Here is a 7,781-nt window from a genome sequence, read left to right on the forward strand (position 1 = left end):
CTGATAGAGGTAAATGAATAAAGGTAATAGTTAATATACCATGGGGGGGTCCTAGCCAAGATGACAATCGTTGAGTGAAAACGCCGATCGAAATTTAAATGATGTATGGAAATAGTCACGTGATTTTTTGTAGCTTCTGTAGCGCGAGTAAGGGTCAATTTATCTACAGACATTAAGCGTGCCAGGACACGTGCACGTGCAGTAGCAGACAAACTAATATTCTTGTATTTGTGGGCATTTTCTGCCACGGCAACTGTTTGGCATGCTCATTGTCTATAGACATAAACCGCCCTTAAGACGCGAATAATAAAATAATACATCATATTGATGTCACATTATAAGTTTTAATTGACCTCCTGTCCTGGTTTTAATCATTTTCTATTCATGAACAGCAGGCATAAGTCGCACAACCCAGCCAACCAGGAAACGTAAATATCAACTTTCTTTAAATTAAAATAAGTGTGGACGCTACCCGCATAAACACAAACCACTTCCATATATCGCCCGACCGATCGATCAATCGATCCGCCCCTTGATGTTTTATAGGAAGAAATAATTCAGCATACAGCACTTTGTGCACATCCATTCATTTTAAAGCGTGCTACGGTCATAAAAACCGCAACTAACAACTGGTTAATTACTGGTGCGCGTGCGACGGCGCCGGTCGGCGTAATTGCGCCGACGCCGAATCGTAATCGCGCCGACAAAGCGCGCGCGCCGAAAAAACGCCGGCGCGCTGCTACATAATGATCAATGGCATAGTGATCGCTGACGGCCGATTATTGAATTATTTTGGTATTGTGGGAACGGTTATTGTTAGACTAATCGGCGTGAAATTCTTTGACATTCATTGTTTTTGCTAAAATGATTGGTCTATTATAGCAGCAAATAATTATTAATAGCCATCATCATCATAACAGAACAAAGAGAACTTGTCAGTTTTAAAGAGTTATGTTTGTGAAGCTTGCTACCTGGAAGTGACATACATACCTATCATCGACAACGTGACCGCAAAAGCGACAGCGACAATATAAAAGACATATATCACTGTCACTTTGCATGGATATATTATTATCATTAACAAAATTCGTGGGGTTCAATACTTTCAATGGCATGACTATGTGTTGAATAGTTGCTGCATGTAATTTGGGCAGTATATGTCTAAAATATTACTAAATTAAAAGGATCCACGTTTTGTAAATTTCTATTTATCTATTATCAAAAGCCCTGAAACTATTTTTGCGTTGTCGTTTGCTAATGATTTGATTTACAGAGACTATTAAGATCTTCTCCGTCTTTTCCGCCTGAGTCATAAATATAAGTCAAAGCACTTGAATGACTTAAAGCAGAGAATATGTTATTTTAAGTAATTTTGACTTCAAAGCTACTTTTAAAAATGACATTAAAGATAATAGCATATGGTTATGCGACAAGCACCGCGATGTAATCAGCCTGCCGCCCTTCGCGCCGCCGCCGCCCCCGCCCCCGCCCCGCCCACGCCCACGGCTCCGTTAACTTATTTTATGTATGTAGTTATGACTTATTTTGCCCGTTCTCATGGCGAAAAACGACATCTATTGCAATTAATATAAACAAATTAATAACTGCACTGAATCCTTAAATGTGATGACGTTTTAATGACTTGAATATTTGAACAGTCTGTTGGTAAAATACCATTGCAAGGATCATAAAGAGAGAACAGATGCAGGAAGATTTACTAACTTATACCAATTTATTAATTACTTATTAACTACTAACTTAATAACCACAGCCAAAATCGCACACATTACAGAAAACCGCAGCCAAATAACACTAGACCCTACTCATAGTGTTGTGTTCCTGCCGGTGAGTAAGGTTGCCGGAGCTCAACGAGGGTGCGGGGTGTTAGGGTCAGCAACGCGCATATAACTTCTCTGGAGTTGCAGGCATTCACAGACTGCGGAAGCTGCTTACCACCAGGCGGGCCCTATGCTTGTTTCCCACCGACGTAGGATAAAAAAATATTTTTTGCCCTAAGAGCTAGGTTCAGATCAGACGGTCTTAAGGTGAATGTAAAATACGAATCATCTTCAAAGAGGAAAAAGATTCTTGTGCCAGTATCTTTAGATCAGATCCGATACCCCAAATTGATGAATGTTTGTCCTGCTTTAACTTATAAAAAAGTGTCACGTGCTTTATGACGACACACGAATGGTACTAAGCATCAATCGGTACAGAGTAGTTCAGATAAAAGGCTTGTACGGCGGAATGGTGACAGATCTCGCCATTACTCAGCATTAAGAGCTCACGGCACGCACTGATGCTTCTCGGCAGGTTACTGCTTTCACGACCTACCTACGGATTATAATTTCATTCTTATATGCCGAGACTTGAGAATAATAAAGACTGTCAATCTGCTTACCCAGCTTACTACTAAGTAATTACTAACGGGACCCGAATGGCTGCCTTTTTACTGAGGCGGAGATGAGCAGAGATGAGAAGAAACGTGCGGGAATCAACTAATAGGTAGTATTGGTTCATCCAGCGGAGCGAAGAAGGGATGTGGATTACAACCAATGTTGGTTGGTTCCCAGACGTCTGCAGTTGTGGTGCGACATAAAATGCCTACCAAGTTTCTTTAATTTAGGCATTATATATGACTACAATTTGCGTATATAGATGTAAAAATCTTAGGTGGCGTAAACGTAGGCGGTCAAGGCCAAACACTTCAACTGACGCGCGCGGCTACAGCCCGATATGCCTTGGCGTTCAAAGGGAAAAAAAAATGCTGTAGACCGTTCTTACATTGTCCGATCCGATATCGGATATCGTATGTAGGATCTTACATCCGAAATATCGTGCCGCAGAGTGAACTGAGGCACACTATATACCTATGCGCACATAAACAAAGAAACCGCTTATTAATTTGCGCGACGTATTTTGATTTTTTCGAGGATAATTTTCTATCAAGTAAACCAATTTCATAGAATTGTTTTATTTATTTATTTGAAAAAAGGTGTCTTTAATGTAATCTCAAAGAAATTCAAGTGTAAATAGACTAAATAAAAATAGAGGTCTGATTATATTTTTCCTGTAAAATTTATTGTAATGTTAATATTATGTACAAAATTCTTTTTTTCTTTTCGGTATGTACTATTTGAGCTGTCTCAAATGACGTGACCTAGTCGCTGGAATTAAAATTTTGCTCCCCCCCCCCCCCCCCTTCATATTGGGCATTTTCCATAGTTAATATAAAAGAAAGACTTTGAATGTGCCTGGGTTGTTCATAACTAATCGAAAGCTTAAGTGGTTCTCTAGACATTTAGCGATGCAACACACAGACGGTCAGACAGAGTCGCACCATAAGGGTTCCTTTTACACCTTTTTGGTATGGACGGAACCCTAATTATGGGTCCGACAACTGACACGGCATCCGACATGTCTAAAATTATCGGAAGTGTCGATTCGATAACGCGCCGGATGTGGAATGAACCCTATGAGAAAGATAACTGTAAGAGAGTGCCCTGGACGTCACTTTCTTGTCAGTTTGTCATGACCCTTTATCTTGGGAACGCGTGGAGATATTACGTTGTAATTACAACCATACTCAGGTCTATAGTCCCTTGAAGCTTTGAAAAAATGATGACGTAAACATTGATACGACCGTATATGCCGCAACAAACGTATATTTCGACATAGAGTGTATTGCCAGTCTTTTCTTTCTACTTCTCTGTGTGGCTAGACCAGAGAGTGCAGAGTCAAGCAGGTCGTAAATATTCGGCGCTCATTAGCCCGCTCGTGACTATTTGTCCGCGGCCGGGGGTGGGGGGTGGGATGGGGTGCGGGACGCATACTGATGTGCGCACGCCGCGCCGTGCCTCACTGTCTCGGGGGAAAACGCTGGGAAATTGTATCTCTACAAAGTAACCGTTTTAAAGCCTCGGTGGCTTTATAATTAAGGCAATTTCTTCGGACTATTTAGACTTCTTAGACTGTCAATTATTCGCGATAACGCTATGCATTAAATGCTTGAAATGTGTCATTAACGCAATAAATGACTATTTTTATGTCATTTGTACTTGATTCAGGTCACAAAAGTTACGATTTAATTACCTCATTCACAATAACATTTAAGATTATTATTCCAAAATGTAGGCATAAAAAAATATTTTTTAACATTAGGTTAACTGTCGGCCTCAATCTTTTTATTCTTTTCTAAGGATCCTTGCATGATTCAACTAAACTTGCACAATAAAGTTATGACGTACACCCCTTCACACTGTCAAACATGCCATTACGACACTTTAGAGACTTATCATGAACAGAGCTCCTCGAATGGCACTCCTACGCAGTCCTTCACTGAACGCGGCCAACGCGTAATGGCGCACGCTGCCACAATTTCAATGGGCGTCGTTGAAAATCGCCTTTTATGTGAGACACGAGGCTATTATTTTACTAAATTGGTCTGGATTGTGTTGGCATCTTGTTTATCTATTTCAAAGCTTAGACTTCTCTAGGAAAATGGGAAAGTTTTTACGAGTATGGTTTAATGTTTATTGCCGGTTCACCTAAAAACAAAATGCACGTTTTTTGTGTTTAGCATACAAATAGTTTTAATTTAATAAATTAATAAAGATGTCTTATATCTTTTTACTCCTAAATGTATCAATTAAGGTGGTGTAATGAAAGTAACAAGTTAGCATGTCAATACTAAAAGGTGAGGGGGGGGGGGGGGCAGTTTAACTACTTCTACGCCCAAGTGACGTCTTAATAAGCAATCAGATGTCCCTGATACCTAACAGATTTAGAGATAGAGCGAGCTTCAGTCAAACTATTAACCTATCCGCCATTTGTCTTAAAATACCACGCACACGCCATAGCCACTCTTACAAGTCAGGAAACATAAAGCTTAACATACGTAAATAATAAGGCATTGTTAACCGACTTCAAAAAAGGAGGAGGTTCTCAATTCGATTGTTTTATTTTTATTTTTATTAGAATGACTTCTGATTTATAATATCCCATTTCAACGGTAATATGCAAATACGAATAGGAAATATTTTAACTGATAGAATATCATCATTCTGTGAAAGCCCCATGATGTATTAACAACACAAAGCGTTGATGCAGTGATTGGATGGCTGTAGGAAAGAACCGTTGCGGTCATCTCGGGCCGCGGCAGGTGCCGCACTCGCATGCAAAGCAGGCAGATAAGTAGGGCTGCGGGGTAAAGGAACCAAAACTGACAGTGAAGTCTGTATTGTATGGTTTATGTTTTTTTGAAATTGGGTAATCTATTTTACTTTTTATTTTATTAATTCGGAGAACAAACAGAGTAAAATGTACATAAGGTTCTATTAAAACTAACTTACACATAAAAGATGCATTTTCCTCCACGACAGTCCTCACCGAGATACACAGTCCAGTTCAGTTTACTTATTATAATTATTATATGAATATCTATTTTCTATTGGCACAAACTATTGCATATTGGCAAACAAAAACCAACAATTTATAGCATCTTATGTGTAAAGGCTATATTTACAAATAACAATTATTGGATTTCTATTTTTGCAAGGAAAAGAAAAGGTAATCTAATTAACATATGTGACTTATTACTATCAGTCTTCTAACTATCAGTCTTCTGGGATTATTCCAAGGATTTGCTTTTTAAATTGAATTTTGGTAGTGTTAAAGATGTCGACAGAGACGAGGCTTTTATTGTATGTGTTGCAAATGCGACGCAGTGGCGCTCGCACCCCAGCGTTGGTTGCGCACGTGGGCACGGCAAACAGGGCCAATCTAAAGACTTGTTTTGTTTTTAAATGACTGCAGTGCCATCTGCCTTAGGCGTACCACATGTATCCACATTATGAAAGGTTTTCTTTCAGCACAGTGGCAACCCTCTCCTCCGCCGCCGCCGCCGCTCCGTCACGAGCCGCACGTCTCACGAGCACCGCTCCCAGCATCGCTGCATCGGCGTCGACACCACATACAAATGGTACAATACACAGAGACCACGAACGGTTTATCTTTTCAGTGTTTTTTTACAAAATATACTTACATTGTAGGCTAAACCTTTTTTTTTTAAAGCCTATTGAAGAACTAATACAAAAATAGACTAATTCTATTAATATATTATAACTGTTCATGACAATTATTATTAATAAATTAATGTATTTAGTCTAAAAGCTGAATTGTTTTCACACTTTAGAGCAATGAAAGCGGGTTATTTCTTTATCATTGGCTCTGTATTCTGTAGCATTACTTTATAAGATTGTTATGAAAATAATCTAGCTCCTGATGCGAAACACTCTCGCAACTCAACGTATTTTCCTTGCGATACTTACAGAGTGAGAGAGGTAACGCCGCCAGTGTCATGAAGTCCATGCCACAGGCCGACCTGTAAGAAGGGGTATTCTCTTGTGTTTGGGTTTTGTTTTTGCAGATAAATACATTTTATAGTTTGTGATTTCATTTCATTTTTCGGTTTAACTTTCGTTTTAATTTTGTAATACTATATTATTAGTCAGTGAGCCATGGAGCGTAGTATTCTGAGCATGAAGTTAACCGATCGCATTAAAAATACAATACTACGCTGCAAAACTGGAATAACTGATGGAGCTGAAACTGCCGCTAAGCTCAATTGGGACTAGGCAGGGCACATCTGCCATATATAAACAATTTTTTATTTTTTTCTCTTATAAATAAAATGATGACTTGAACGATATATGCGACCCTATTGACTACTGATTATGTATTTGTTCTGCTTTAAACATATTTTTAATTTATTTACTTCATATAGATTGTTTAGGAGCTTTATTATTTCTTTAATAAACTTATTTCATATAATTTCATTTTGACGGTGGAAGAGTTTTTACACCTCCATATCTTATTATTCTTTTTTCTAATATAGGGAACCTTTTACATTTCCAAATTTTATGTATTTTGGGCTGTACATCTCTGTTATAATAAATTAATATAATAGTATAGGTGTACCCAGGTACTGGCTGCGGAATTATAATTGTTGCTCTGTAGTTTTCATTTTACTACATGCATGATGTCACTGTAAATGATATATTGACTTGTGAAAGAAATTTGACGCCTACTTGCGAAATACATATATAAATTATGATTCAATCAATTATCCACTTGAAAAGGGTTTTACGTTTAGAATCTTTATTTTGTAATACTTGTACTTGAAATGTTTGCAAGAATACTCTTTGTCAAGTCAGGCACCATTATCTATATCTAACCTAACGTCATCTAGCAATATCACTCATGACTACTAGCATTCACCTATGAAGACACAGACGTTCCCATACAAGTAGTATAGCATCTAAGTCAAGTGTATCATCCAGATCGATCTCGGTCGACGTGGAGCCATCACAGTGAGGCCACACAGGAAATTATAAACCGATCGAGCGTGGTTTACGTCGCACGCGCAGCGCACTCAGCATCCCGATGTCGCCGTGAAGAGTGATGTACGCGAGCTCTACCTGATGCATTAGCATTTTCGCTACTATTGTATTAAAAATAAAAAGCGGCCAAGTGCGATGAAGGGTTCCGTACCATTTATGACGTATTAAAAAAATCTACTTACTAGATCTCGTTCAACATTTTACCACTTAGGACACACATTTTACCACTTTGGAAGTGTCTCTCGCGCAAACTATTCAGTTTAGAAAAAAATGATATTAGAAACCTCAATGTCATTTTTGAAGACCTATCCGTAGATACCCCACAGGTATGGGTTTGATGAAATAAAAATTTATTTTTTTATTTTATGACTTATTAAAAAA

Source organism: Cydia pomonella, chromosome 19 (genome assembly GCF_033807575.1).
Source record: "Cydia pomonella isolate Wapato2018A chromosome 19, ilCydPomo1, whole genome shotgun sequence".
Taxonomy (NCBI): domain Eukaryota; kingdom Metazoa; phylum Arthropoda; class Insecta; order Lepidoptera; family Tortricidae; genus Cydia; species Cydia pomonella.